General features: G+C 42.3%; 1 protein-coding gene across 1 annotated transcript in view; it reads left to right on the top strand.

Moving 5' to 3' along the window:
• Positions 1-15249, top strand: part of MNAT1 (MNAT1 component of CDK activating kinase) — a 432825-nt gene that overhangs the window by 267859 nt on the left and 149717 nt on the right. The window lies entirely within an intron of this gene.

Below are 15249 nucleotides of genomic sequence, written 5' to 3'. Positions count from 1 at the left end.
AAGGTACAATATTCCATATCACCTTTTTTTACATTAGGAAGGAATTACCAATTTAAAAAAAAATATATTTTCTGCAGCGGGGTACACTGGTATGCCACAGGGAATAACATTGGGGTGTAGAGTTGGATCTTGATCCGAGGCACCAACAGGCTAAAGCTTTTCCTGTTCCCAGGATGCATTGCACAACCTCCTCTATAGCCCCGCCTCCAGGCACTGGAGCTCAGTTTGTAAGTTGGTGCCTGCATAGCAGGTCACTAACAGGGGGGGCTGCTCTGAAAAGAGCTTTTTAAAAAGACTTCAAGGGCCGCAGCGCTTTATATGTCATTCTGACATGCTATGTTGTGGCTCCATCACCTCCCCCAGCAGCGCTGCATATTCCCACGGCCTGGTTCCAGGGTACTTGTAGCGGAGGCGCACCGGACTTCAGGCACACACTGCTGACATTCTCCTGGATCGCGTGGCTGCACATCAAGGATGAGGTAAGAGGGTCCCCCAGGTGGGACCCGCCGAAAATCGCAGTAAAAACTTTAGGACAGAACTGTTGGCCTTCAAAAAAAGTAAATTTAGGAAGGTAAAAGAAGATTATAGAGAATAGAGGGTATACGCTTGGCTTACTAATACCCCTTTTCCACTTACGATCACGGGTCGCAGCCGGGAGCCTGACACGGGAGCTGCCCCCTGCTGCGACCCGTGCTCGTCCCCTTTCCCATCAGCAGTCACAACCCGGCATATGCCGGGTTGGTGACTCTTCTAGTGACGCGGCAGGGGCGGCGCAGGGAGATCACATGATCTCCCAGCGCCGCCCTTCCATACAGTGTAAACGGGAGCCGTGTCGCATCGACACGGCTCCCGTTTACACTAGAACCCTACCCGGATCATTCCCGTGTCCTACCCAGGTAAATAGCCGGGTAGGATTCACGGGTCACTTGATCCGGGTTGACCCTTTTCCACTTGCCAAAAACACGGGTAAATGCGCGCCCCCGTGCATTTACCCGTGTTTTTTGAGCTAGTGGAAAAGGGGTATAACCCTGGTGCTAGACGGGTGTGGAGGGGGAATCCATCCAACAGGGGTAGAAGGAGAGAAGAAAGAGTTTATACTGATCTTGACTTCCTAACATCCCCTAGTGATTCTGATCAACTCTCCACTAGTAGACAGCCTTTTTTGAGGGAGAGAGTTTACACCAGAAGTCGATACAAGGGAGGAAAAGACCCTGTAGGAGAGGGGGCATTAAACACCGAAAGAGGACAAGAGAGAGCACACACACGGGGGAACAGGAAGTAGTAGTCTTTAATTTATCAACACATAGGGCCATATGCAATTGTGGTTGAATTGCCGCAAATGTCGAAAAACGGGGCATTTTCGACAAAAAAAAATTATTCGACAATGCAATACAGTACTTTCAACAAAAAACCTGCCGTTTCAGATTCGACTTTTTGCAATTCAACATTTGTCAAATTTGACATGTCTGCAATGGTAAAAATGCGGCTTTTCGACAAAAGTATATTCAATTGAAGAATGTCGATTCGACAACAGTGCTTTTCGACAGTCATTTGGTCAATTTCAGTCCGCCTCATTTTGCTGGCGTGATCTAATAAAATTTTTAAAAACATGTTGTTTTTTTGTTTGTTTTTTTGTTTTTTTTATTGCTAATAGCATATCTATTTATATTAGAAGGGATTATCTACTTGATTTGTCTATTTAGGAGCCACAAGTATTATTTAATATATTTTTTAAAAGAATATTTTTATTTTTTTTACTGACTAAAATAATATGGAGAGATCAGAGCATGTTTTTCAGTGGGAAGGGGTGGGAATGGGTTAAAAATCCTGAAAAAATATGCGTGGGGTCCCCCCTCCTAAGCATAACCAGCCTCGGGCTCTTTGAGCCGGTCCTGGTTGTAAAAATACGGGGGGGGGAATTACAGGGGATCCCCCGTATTTTAACAACCAGCACCGGGCTCTGCGTCCGGTCCTGGTGCCAAAAATACGGGGGACAAAACACGTAGGGGTCCCCCGTATTTTTAACACCGGCACCGGGCTCCACTAGCTAGAGAGAGAATGACACAGCCGGTACCCTGGAGGAGTGGGGATCCCTTAAATCAAGGGGTCCCCCCCCCCTCCAGCCTCACAAGGGCCAGGGGTGAAGCCCGTGGCTGTCCCCCCCCCACCCCATCCAAGGGCGGCGGATGAGAGGCTGATAGCCAAGTGTACAAAAAAAGAAAATTGTTTTTTGTAGCAGAACTACAAGTCCCAGCAAGCCTCCCCCACAAGCTGGTACTTGGAGAACCAGAAGTACCAGCATGCGGGGAAAACGGGCCAGCTGGTACCTGTAGTTCTACTACAAAAAAAATACCCAAATAAAAACAGTACACACACACCGTGATAGTAGTAAGAACAACCTCTGATGTGGCCAAACTACCAAAGGTGCTACAACAAATGGGGGATAATTTCCTACAGAGAGGTTATGACAAACGTGAGGTGGAAGAGGCTATAGAGAAATGCTTGTGTATGGAAAGGAGGGAGCTACTAATCCCTAAGGAGAGATCTGTTGATACAAGGAGAATGTTGCTATCCAGTACTTATTCGATTTCCTCGGGTGCGATTAGACACTCCATCTTGAATCTTTGGCACATTCTACAAAGTGACACAACTCTCAAAGATTTTTGTGAGAAGAAACCGTTGTTTTGTTACAAACTGAGTAGAAATTTTAAAGATCAACTAGTGTACTCCGATATCAGTCCAGGAGTGAAAACTGGATCTGGCTGGTTACAACTACGTGTTGGAGTCTATAAATGCACGGGGTGTGCAAAATGCAGTTTCTTACAGACTGGGACGTGTTTTGTCCATCCTATCACTAAGAAAAATTATCCAATTCGACAATGCATGGCATGTGACACCAAGTATGTGGTATATGTGATCTGGTGCCCATGTGGTAAAATCTATGTGGGTAAAACATAGAGGATGCTAAAGGAACAGATAGCGATGCATCGCAGTTCCATCAAGAAGGCACTTGCAAAAATTGATACCAGCACACCACCAGTAGCATGACATTTTGCCTCGGAGAGACACACTATTAAAGATCTGAGAGTTATGCCAATTGAACAAGTTCCACCACTTCGAGGAGGAGGAGATAGAAACAATCTTTTGTTACAGAAAGAGTGTAAATGGATTTATAATCTAAATGCCATGACCACCGATGGTTTAAACAAGGAACTGATCTTCACTCCTTTCCTATAAGCAATATCTCAATTTTCAGCTGTCATTTAGTTCTTATGGATCCCACAGGTTATCTTAAACACATTATGTAGATGAGTCACCCTGAGTCCATATATGTGATGTTATATGGGACTTGGTTTTTTCCTCATGAGATGATCCTTGATATATTGTTGTCTTAGATTAAATATATATTAGTGGTTACTTTGTATCCACAACTTTAATTATTTTGGATAAGCAGCCATGAATTGGGCAACCATTACAGGTTGAGTATCCCTTATCCAAAATGCTTGGGACCAGAGGTATTTTGGATATCGGATTTTTCCGTATTTTGGAATAATTGCATACCATAATGAGATATCATGGTGATGGGACCTAAATCTAAGCACAGAATGTATTTATGTTTTATATACACCTTATACACACAGCCTGAAGGTCATTTTAGCCAATATTTTTTATAACTTTGTGCATTAAACAAAGTGTGTGTACTTTCACACAATTCATTTATGTTTGATATACACCTTATATACACAGCCTGAAGGTCATTTAATACAATATTTTTAATAACTTTGTGTATTAAACAAAGTTTGTGTACTAAACAAAGTTTGTGTACATTGAGCCATCAAAAAACAAAAGTTTCACTATTTCACTCTCACTCAAAAAAGTCCGTATTTCGGAATATTCCGTATTTCAGAATATTTGGATATGGGATACTCAACCTGTATTATAAATACTATTGTTATTATAATATGATCTTTATTATTATGGATTTATGTTGCTGATTAGCTTAGAATCTATTTTTTGTTATGATTATCCTGGGTACGCTGCAGATTGCTGTACTGTGATGACAGCTGTCACTCACTACACACAGCAGGAGACTGGCTGGTACACATAGCGGACACGCCCACTGTTGCCGGGAGACCAAGGGGTAATCTTCTGTGCGGGGAGGACGGAGCGCGTTGCGTCACTTTCAGGTACGCACGCTCTCTGTCTAGCCCCCCGCCGCAGAGAACCTGAACTTGAGTTCCGGGTACCGGAAGTGTGCGGCCGCGGGGTGGCGACGCCAAGTCCCGGAGTGGGGTGAGAGGCAGCTGTCATTGTAGGTGTGGTGAAATGCTGTGGATTGAATACCAGGTGTTTTAGGTAGCCCAGATATGGCGCCAAAAGGGACAGCACAGGTGTTATGGTATGTCATTTTATGTGTATATATTCAGTGTGTGACTGTGATGAGATAGATCAATGGCGTTTCCCTAGAAGAAGGTGCTATGTGCACCAAAACAGCTGTAGGAATTACCACCCACTGTGCCATTTGCCATGATGCATGTAACACGCTAAGTATCTTCATTCTTACGGAATTTTTGTCACGGTTATTGTAAGGCACCATGTACTTTATGGATATTAAAAAGATGTGAAGTATTGATGCTACCCTGAGTGGTGTGCTGGTATACATATTTGGATTGCTACATATTGTGGTTTTTTTTATATATATATATATATATATATAGATATCTCCTATCTATTATCTATTTCATATATGTGCGTGTGTATGTGTATATATATATATATATATATATATATATGTAGACCAGGGTGCGGCACTCCGTCAAATAAATCAATGCAGTCAGTTTGATAGAAAATCAACGTTTCAATGTTAATACATTTTCGTCAGGATTACAAATAGAATAAGAAAATACATACCTTAAATAGTAACACCCGTGCTCATACCGCGGCTGCCGGCGGGCTCTCCGCCCCGGACCGCCGCTTTGAAGTGACGTCATTACGCGATTAGCGTGTGGCGTCAGTGCGTACCCATCACCATAGCAACCAGTTAAACAGGAACTGTCAAAGATAGCAACGTATTCCAAATGTCGTCTTATAGCAATGTATAGTGATTGCCTCAAAGAGTGTGTATCCAACCTTAAAAATAGATCACTTATTTCTAACAGACTAATATCAAGCCTAGTAGATTGCACCCTTATTACCTCATGGATCAATAGAAGATTATTTCATTTCGCAGTGTGGTCCCAATGGTAAATATGGGTAACAACTGCCATACTAGTACAATCAAATCTAAACAGGATATAGAAGGTGGTATAAATAACATATCTTAGTCCCCAAGAATATCTTTATGGCTAATTAGCCAAAGCATGAAAAAGATAGATGTTCATTAAGACCCTTAGGGCTGATAACATCTAATCGATGTATCCAACGAGTCTCACACCTCAGTAATTGTAAATTACGATCTCCACCCCTTCTTGATTGTGGGATGTGATCAATCATTCTATATTTGAGATTTGGCAGCCCATGACCCTTCTCAGCAAAATGGCGTGCCACGGGTTGTTCACTAGTGCCACTAGAAATGGCCAGCCTTATGGAGTGGCGGTGAGCCGCCATCCTCTCCTTAAATTTACATTGGGTCTTTCCTATGTAGGAGAGGCCACAGGGGCAGATAATTTGGTAAACCACGTGTGTGCTGTTACAATCTAAATGGTGTCTAATCTGATATGTCTTTCCTGAATGTGGGTGATTAAATTTATCCCCCTGTATTAAATAGTTACAGGTGGTACACCCACATTTAAAACATCCCCATCTTCTATTAGACAAAAAAATGTTGTTGTCTTACTGGTCCTATGTCAGATATATCAGTGCGGACTAATAGATCCCTGAGGTTTTGTCCCCTGGTATAACAGGGCATAATTCTGCTTTCAGTTAAATTTAAAGTCTCGTCACTTTTAATCATTGGCCATAATTTCTTAACTGTTGTAGTGATCTCATCAGATAAGCAGTTAAATCGATTAACAAATGGTAATGTATGCGTTAGGGACTTACGTGGCTTTTTTCTCAGTAAGTCCGCCCTGTTTAAGGACATCACTTTATGTTTTGAGGACATTAATAATTTATAATCATATCCTCTATTCATAAACTTATTGATGAGTTTATCAATTTGTATATCCGCTACATCAATATTGTCATTAATACGGCGTATTCTGATCATTTGTGAAAAGGGGAGGCCCATTTTCAGTTTCCTAGGGTGACCACTATTCATGTGTAATAATGTATTACGATCAGTTTCTTTAGTGTATACTGTGGTACCAATACCATGTGAACTAATTGAAATAGTCACATCCAAAAAATTTAGCTGTTTCTGATTCATATTAACCGCTAGTTTTACTGGATTATCAGATGTATTGTGTGTCTGAATTAACTGTAAAAACTCATCTTTGGTACCTTGCCATATGATGAACACATCATCTATAAATCGGGTATACATCAGGATTTTTGACTTAATATAATCATCTGTAAAGAAAATATCCTCCTCCGCCTCAAACATGAAACAATTAGCATATGCCGGGGCCATAGAAGACCCCATCGCACACCCAGTGCACTGTAAATAATATGAACCATCAAATAAAAAATATTTTTTTGTCAAAACAAATTCCAATAACTGCAGCAAAAATTGTATATATGAAGCTGAGAGGTGGTTTTCTTTCATTAATAAATTTCTAACTGCTGTTATACCAAGACTATGTGGAATCACCGTATAAAGGCTGGCTACATCAATACTAATGAGCCAGACTCCTGTCGGTAATGTACCCACAGTTGATAATTTATTGAGAAACATGGTAGTGTCCAAAAGGAAGTTCTTATGTTTCAGTACCAAAGGTTGCAGTATAGAATCCAGAAAAACTGCCGATGGTTGTGAAAGTGATCCCCTAGCCGATATTATGGGCCGGCCCGGAGGGGGATTAATCCCTTTATGCACTTTAGGTACCGTATATATATATATGCAGGATATGCATGTCCTTAGCCATAAGTATGCAATCACGTGATTGCATACTTATGGCTAAGGACATGCATATCCTGCATGAGGACTGCATGAGGACATTTACGATCTGTTAATACCAGAACATCCACTGATCCCAGTCCTATATACGGTACCTGAAGTACATAAGAACTTCCTTTTGGACACTACCATGTTTCTCAATAAATTATCAACTGTGGGTACATTACCGACAGGAGTCTGGCTCATTAGTATTGATGTAGCCAGCCTTTATACGGTGATTCCACATAGTCTTGGTATAACAGCAGTTAGAAATTTATTAATGAAAGAAAACCACCTCTCAGCTTCATATATACAATTTTTGCTGCAGTTATTGGAATTTGTTTTGACAAAAAAATATTTTTTATTTGATGGTTCATATTATTTACAGTGCACTGGGTGTGCGATGGGGTCTTCTATGGCCCCGGCATATGCTAATTGTTTCATGTTTGAGGCGGAGGAGGATATTTTCTTTACAGATGATTATATTAAGTCAAAAATCCTGATGTATACCCGATTTATAGATGATGTGTTCATCATATGGCAAGGTACCAAAGATGAGTTTTTACAGTTAATTCAGACACACAATACATCTGATAATCCAGTAAAACTAGCGGTTAATATATAACTGAAAGCAGAATTATGCCCTGTTATACCAGGGGACAAAACCTCAGGGATCTATTAGTCCGCACTGATATATCTGACATAGGACCAGTAAGACAACAACATTTTTTGTCTAATAGAAGATGGGGATGTTTTAAATGTGGGTGTACCACCTGTAACTATTTAATACAGGGGGATAAATTTAATCACCCACATTCAGGAAAGACATATCAGATTAGACACCATTTAGATTGTAACAGCACACACGTGGTTTACCAAATTATCTGCCCCTGTGGCCTCTCCTACATAGGAAAGACCCAATGTAAATTTAAGGAGAGGATGGCGGCTCACCGCCACTCCATAAGGCTGGCCATTTCTAGTGGCACTAGTGAACAACCCATGGCACGCCATTTTGCTGAGAAGGGTCATGGGCTGCCAAATCTCAAATATAGAATGATTGATCACATCCCACAATCAAGAAGGGGTGGAGATCGTAATTTACAATTACTGAGGTGTGAGACTCGTTGGATACATCGATTAGATGTTATCAGCCCTAAGGGTCTTAATGAACATCTATCTTTTTCATGCTTTGGCTAATTAGCCATAAAGATATTCTTGGGGACTAAGATATGTTATTTATACCACCTTCTATAGGGTGGTCTTCTGTTTGCCGGCGGTCGGGCTCCCGGCGCTCAGTATACCGGCGCCGGGAGCCCGACAGCCGGCATACCGACACTTATTTTCCCTCGTGGGGGTCCACGACCCCCATAGAGGGAGAATAAAATAGTGTCGCGCGCCACCGTGCCCGTAGCGTGGCGAGCGCAGCGAGCCCGCAAGGGGCTCATTTGCGCTCGCCAAGCTGTCGGTAAGCCGGCGGTCGGGCTCCCGGCGCCGGGATGCTGGTCGCCGGGAGCCCGACCGCCGGCCAGCCGTAGTGAACCCCCTTCTATATCCTGTTTAGATTTGATTGTACTAGTATGGCAGTTGTTACCCATATTTACCATTGGGACCACACTGCGAAATGAAATAATCTTCTATTGATCCATGAGGTAATAAGGGTGCAATCTACTAGGCTTGATATTAGTCTGTTAGAAATAAGTGATCTATTTTTAAGGTTGGATACACACTCTTTGAGGCAATCACTATACATTGCTATAAGACGACATTTGGAATACGTTGCTATCTTTGACAGTTCCTGTTTAACTGGTTGCTATGGTGATGGGTACGCACTGACGCCACACGCTAATCGCGTAATGACGTCACTTCAAAGCGGCGGTCCGGGGCGGAGAGCCCGCCGGCAGCCGCGGTATGAGCACGGGTGTTACTATTTAAGGTATGTATTTTCTTATTCTATTTGTAATCCTGACGAAAATGTATTAACATTGAAACGTTGATTTTCTATCAAACTGACTGCATTGATTTATTTGACGGAGTGCCGCACCCTGGTCTACAAATGTAAGTGTGAGGATTCAGATTGCACTTGTGAGGGCACCCGCAACAGTTTTCTATTTGTTAATGGAGTGCCGAACACCACTGTTGTTTATATATATATATATATATATATATATATATATATATATATAAATTGCAGGGTTTACAGACTGAGATTATTCTGGCCTACTACTCAGATATCCAAGATGCAGAATCTTCTAGTTTAGGAGAGTTTGGAAGTTAGCAGTGAGCACAAGAAGTATCCCTGAATTCTGATTGCTATTTCTTAAGCGTGAGCGATGATGGAAATGTAATTACAATACAAATACCCATGCACACTGTTTTCTTGAGAAGGATCATTGAATTCTGAAATGAGTTGTGCTCCAATTTATTGATGGTAATTCTTGTCTCTTAATAGCCAGCCCAATAGAGAATCAATACATTACTCGTCAGTCGTCACTGCTGAGCCAAGCAGTTACCCTGGACAGATGCAAGCCAGCACTGTTGTTGCTTAGGACGTACCTGGGAAATTTTCCTATGTGAACTCTAAGCAGCACAGACTGCCTGGGATCTTTTTGTGTGAGAATTTGACTAACAAATGATTGCGTCTCTTTGCCTTTATGTTTTCTGCCATACTGCGTCCACCCATCTCTTACATTTTGTATGCAAATATGCATTACAGTATTAATGTCTCTTGACCTTCATTCAACCTGTATTTGTTTGTATTTCTGTCGTTTTCAGATTTTCATCACATTTTTAATGTTCTTTCCCCCCCCCCCCATCTTTTCCAGTTAAATCTCGTGTGTTTCATATTCCTGAGACTTGGCAATAAGTTATTCTTGTTGCTGCTTTTCTTTCCCTTACTGTTTTCAACGCTGTTTTACCCATTTTCTTTTTTTTTCTCATAAATTGTATTCTATGACCACATTATAGGTGGAAAAGAAACCAACGCGTTTCATGCTACACTTATATTTGGTAGAAGAAAAACCAAAAGCTTGTATTTTAAAATACATTTTTTCTACCTTCTGACTCGTAGTAAATTCTTAGGTGTAGCCCTTCACTGCAATTCCTTATAGAACTGGGGTTATGGGTTAAAGTTCAACCATGGTCCTATGTGTGTGGAGTTTTTACGTTCACCCGGTATTTGTGTGAGTTTCCACCAGTTGCTCCGAATTTTCTCCTACACTACAATATATATATGGCAGATATATATGGTGGATTGCAGTGCGTCTTGCCAAAATGTTCTAGTTAGTTAAGATCACTGTTAAGATAAATGAAAGCTTTTTACTTGAAGTCCTCTGTCTGATTTATATTAAATGCAAATCCGGTTTACAAGAAGGCAGCTTGATGCACTTTTCCATGTTTTTTTTATCCTGGGTGTGGATCATAGGGTTGACCACACTTAAGTCGACAGTAACTAAGTCGACACCTAAAATATGTCAGCACACGCATTAGGTCGACATGAGGTTTTTGTGAAACAAAAATTGGTATTGTTTTCTTTGTACAGTGACCGGGAACCCCAATTAGTGCACTGTGTCACCTCGCTTCTCTTGCCATGCTTCGGGCAGGTGCCTCGCTCCGCTGCTGCTCCACTCAGGACAGGTTACCATTACTAATTGTAGTCCTTGTGGATCATAAAGTGTGAAAAACTCATGTCGACCTTTTGTCATGTCGATCTAGTAACTATGTCGACCTAGAAACTATGTCGACCTAGAGACCAGATACCTTTTATCCTATAGAGATCATGCTGTTCTAACTTTTTCATATGCTTGACCTGTGTCTCATGTGTGGGAAAAAAAGTTCCTATGTTCAATGGCCATACAGAGGTGTCCTCCTACATCTCAGCTGCAGTCACGCCAAAAAGGCCTTCTTGACACGCACGATCTTGTGAGACTCTGTTAGTATCTGGTGTCTCTTATGCATTTTCTTTTTGCCATCTAGGACGCTCCAGGGTATTATGCTGATTCATTTGATATGCAGAACTTGTATACTGTATCTGTATGTGAAGTGCTATGACGCGGTGGCTGCAGCTTTGTTTCATTCCAGGTTCCGTTGTGCTTGAAATACAGACTCTGTTGCACACAGATATACAAGTGTAGCATACTATATTAATCAGCATAGTCTTCTGGTGCGTCCTAGTCACATTCTGTTGTGATTAAGACACATTTTCAGTAAAAATAAAAAACCGCCTGATGCTAGTGGAGTTGCATGGGACTTGTCTGCACGCTCGCGCCAGGCATCTCCTGCTGTGTGGCGTATTGAGGCTTGAATACATGTCTTGAATAATATGTTTCGGGTAGCTAACATGACTGCAATGGCATACACCCTGACTGTGGAATACAAAACATTACGTGACTTCATTACGTAAATATCTTTATTTCAAGAATGCAGCAACCAATCAGAAAGCTCATCCTTTAACAGCTGCTGTGCGCTCTTTGAGAGACCAACATTATGAAAAATGATGGTTTGTATGTAAAGCAAAGCACAGCATGTGTTTCACTCACAGACCTTCTGTTGTAAGCTACTCTAAGGGTAATGTACAATATTCCAACCGCAGATTCTTTAGCACTCTCAGAGGGCCCTAACTTGGAGGTGTCTAAGCTCTGTGAATGGAAAAACCTATAGTATTCATTTTCTTGAAAATGGCTGCCTGAGTAATTGAGCAGAAAGGTCTAGAGCTTTTCACACACTCCCTGAGGACATTTCTGAGCACTGTTCTCTGATGTTGTGGTGGGTGATTAGGGCCTTGTCAGACAAACATATTTTACTCATTTCTTATTTTTGGAGTGGAATGAAATCGCCACCGCAACACCAAATTCTGTTATTTGAAGTAAATGTTTTCCCACAGATGTCACTTACGTTTCCCTATTAAAATGTAAGCATTTCACCGTAACCTTTTTTTTCCTGCATTTTACATTAGTTGTATGTATTCTGACCGCCCTCATATGACACTAGCCATCAGTGGAATCATCAATAGCATTTGTATTACGCCTCAAACACTGTCATTTTTGCACACTTTTGTTTAGCATGTATGATTGACTGATGTCACAGCTTGGACTGCTGAGCAAATGAACATGCAGATACTGAGCGAGTTCTGGAACCGCTTCAGTAGTGACGTTACATACTAAAATCTGCAGCAAGTTCATTTCAGATGACAGAAATAGATCAAATGTGTAAAGACGGTTCTGGCTAATTACTGCCTCATACAGATGTGTCCACATACTCCTTTCTTTTAATCATGTCATTTAGTCCCGTTTAGCACGCCACAGATGTTGCTACTTAGCCGCGTCATAAACACATAGGAAGGGTTGATGTATAAAGCAGTGAAAAGAGTGGAGAGGTTGTCCATAGCAACCAATCAGCTTTGAGGAAGCAATTATCTACTACATTCTGTGAAATGATAGGTAGATCCTAATTGGTTGGTATGGGCCACTTCTTTACTGGTCCACTGTTTGCTTGATACATCAGCCTCCTAGTAACTACTATATTCTAAGTGAAAGTAAAGCAAGATTGACATAAAAGAACACAATCTAGGTTAAACAGGCAAAAGATATGTCTTACAGAAGTGACGCATGCCATGTATCGTTATGCTTAATCTGCAAATGCATATCAATTCCTTTACTGCAAAAATATTAATCATAAGTGCCTAGTACACTATGGCTATATTTATCACTATCCGCATCTCCGATGCAGATAAGATGTAATAAAGGCGCACAAATTTGCAGTTGCGAAATTTGAATATATCACAAGGATGTATCAAATACCACATGCAGAAAGCTCTGTTCCTGCGAATCCTCTCCCTGCACGTCTGCGCATACACAGAGGCTACCACCTCCCCGGTTTTACATTATTTTAGTTAAAATAATATTGATAAATATGCTCCTATATGTTGTCGGAGACTCCTCGCTCCATACAAGGTGTGGCTATTAAATAACGAGACTGTACTTGTAAAAAAACAAGCCATACTGTGTGAGTTAAAATGGAGTGGGGGAACATTGTCCCTCATTCAGCTTGGATTGCTATATTCCAAAAACCCAAATAGGATGATTATTGAAAGACTGCACATGTGCTGTGAATGCACTGTGTGTGCGCAGAAGTCGCAGTGCGATCGCAGCCTTAGTGAAGTGCCATTGCAGAGTGATTGATAGGAAGCGACCGTTCTTGGGTGTTGACATGGCGTTTGTGGGGAGTTGTTGGACTAGATGCAGGCGTGTCATGGCCGTTTTCAGGGCATGTATCTGACGTCAGCTGCAATCGCTTGCAATTAAAAACATGGTGCCAGTGCGACTCCATCTGTATTGTTTAGAGTAGGCATGAGTCAACCACAACCGTCGATGCTATTTGCAGAGTTGTGATCGCATCAGTCGGCGTCTTTTGACATTGCTGGGCGTCTCTTCACATGCGATTTTTAGCAGTTTTGAGACAATTGCAATTTCAGTCTTTGACCTTGGGCTATCCCAAAATGGTGTTGCACGTTTCACCCCTCTCACACAGATAGTTTGCTGTTGCACAGCGTTCACAGAAATTGTGTTTTTCCTATGTGTTATAAAAATGCTTGGGGGGTTATTCTGAGATGGACGCAGATATTGCTTCCACAGCAAGACCTGCTTCCATCTACTCACCTGCTGGGTGGGAAGTCTTCAGTTTGCCAGCTGTTGGGGTCCCGGCGCAAAGTATACTGGCGCCGGAATCCCGACAGTCGGCATACTGACACCGTTTCTCCCTCTTGGGGGTCCACGACCCCCCTGGAGGTACAATATATAGCATGGTGCATGTAGCGCGCCACCGTGCCCGCAGCATGGCAAGCGCAGTGAGCCCGCAAGGGGCTCATTTGTGCTCGCCACGCTGTCGGTATGCCGGCGGTCGGGATTCCGGTGCCGGTATGCTGTGCGCCGGGACCCTGACAGCTGGCATACCATACTACACCCGCTGCGGGCTGTCTATTACAGGGCAAGGCCATCCAGCCTGTGTGTGGCGCCACCCCGCGATGCATCGATTTGAGGTTGAGCAGCCTGGCTGCGCTGGAAGGTGGTCCGGGGCCATTTTTTTCTCGGAGTGGCTTTGTGTGACGTCGCACAGCTGCCCCGAAAATGCTTCTGACTCACACCCGTTTTGCACGCCACGCCAGCAAAATGCTGTGTCGACACTCCCCCAACGACCAACACTGTCACCTTGTAGAAGGATGCGGCTGCATAGTGAAGGGTCGCGCATGCGCATTATGGTCAGTGCACGTACACAGACCCGATGGATGCGGCCGCTGCATGTGAACGCATCAGCTGTGTCCATCACTGAATAGTAGAGCAACATGTTAATTTAACATTTTTTGTTAAAATTAATAAAATTAACAAAACACCCATCGAATCTTTCCATATGCTAACCGAGGTTGTCGGGGCAGATTGTATGTCACGTATGAGTGGCATAAAAGGTTTAGTAGGAAAAGTAAAATTGTGTTCTGCGCTAGAAATGAAATGTAGCTGCTCAGATAATGATATGATATGAGTGGCACCTGTAAGAAAAATTTGATGGTTAAAAACAACTTGTTTACATCTCTTTTGTAGAGAGATTTGGTTGGTGGTACTCAGGTTCGAGTGAGACTCCGGAATCTAACTGTCCCTAACTTACCAATGTCCACGGGATTCCTCAGCCTCGATGTTCTTGGGCGGCTGTCCGTGGCACGCTGTGTTGATCGCGGCTCTCACCGCTGCGTCTAGCGGGAGAGAGGTGCAGCGGGGAAGCTGAGAATGACGTCAGTCCGTGTCCGCCGGGTCTGCCGTGCGGCAGTCTGGTTCTCTCCTCTCTAGTACCACTTATCTACCAACGCGTTTCATGCTGTTCATAGCACTTTTTCAAGGTGGTATAAAGTTTTAAAAAAAGCCCAAGAACATCGAGGCTGAGGAATCCCGTGGACATTGGTAAGTTAGGGACAGTTAGATTCCGGAGTCTCACTCGAACCTGAGTACCACCAACCAAATCTCTCTACAAAAGAGCTGTAAACAAGTTGTTTTTAACATTTTTAACCATCAAATTTTTTTTACAGGTGCCACTCATGTCATATTATTAGCGCTCGTTTGCCACACCTATAAAAGGTTTAGTGATGGTGTTGAGGATGTCAAAGATAAATGTCCGGGATAGCCTTGCACATAAAAAAAATAAAATGAAAATTTGGAAAAAAAAAATAATTG

Source organism: Pseudophryne corroboree, chromosome 12 (assembly GCF_028390025.1).
Source record: "Pseudophryne corroboree isolate aPseCor3 chromosome 12, aPseCor3.hap2, whole genome shotgun sequence".
Classification (NCBI taxonomy): Eukaryota; Metazoa; Chordata; class Amphibia; order Anura; family Myobatrachidae; genus Pseudophryne; species Pseudophryne corroboree.
Note: the sequence above shows the minus strand (reverse complement) of the source record. Positions and strands in the feature narration are given on the sequence as shown.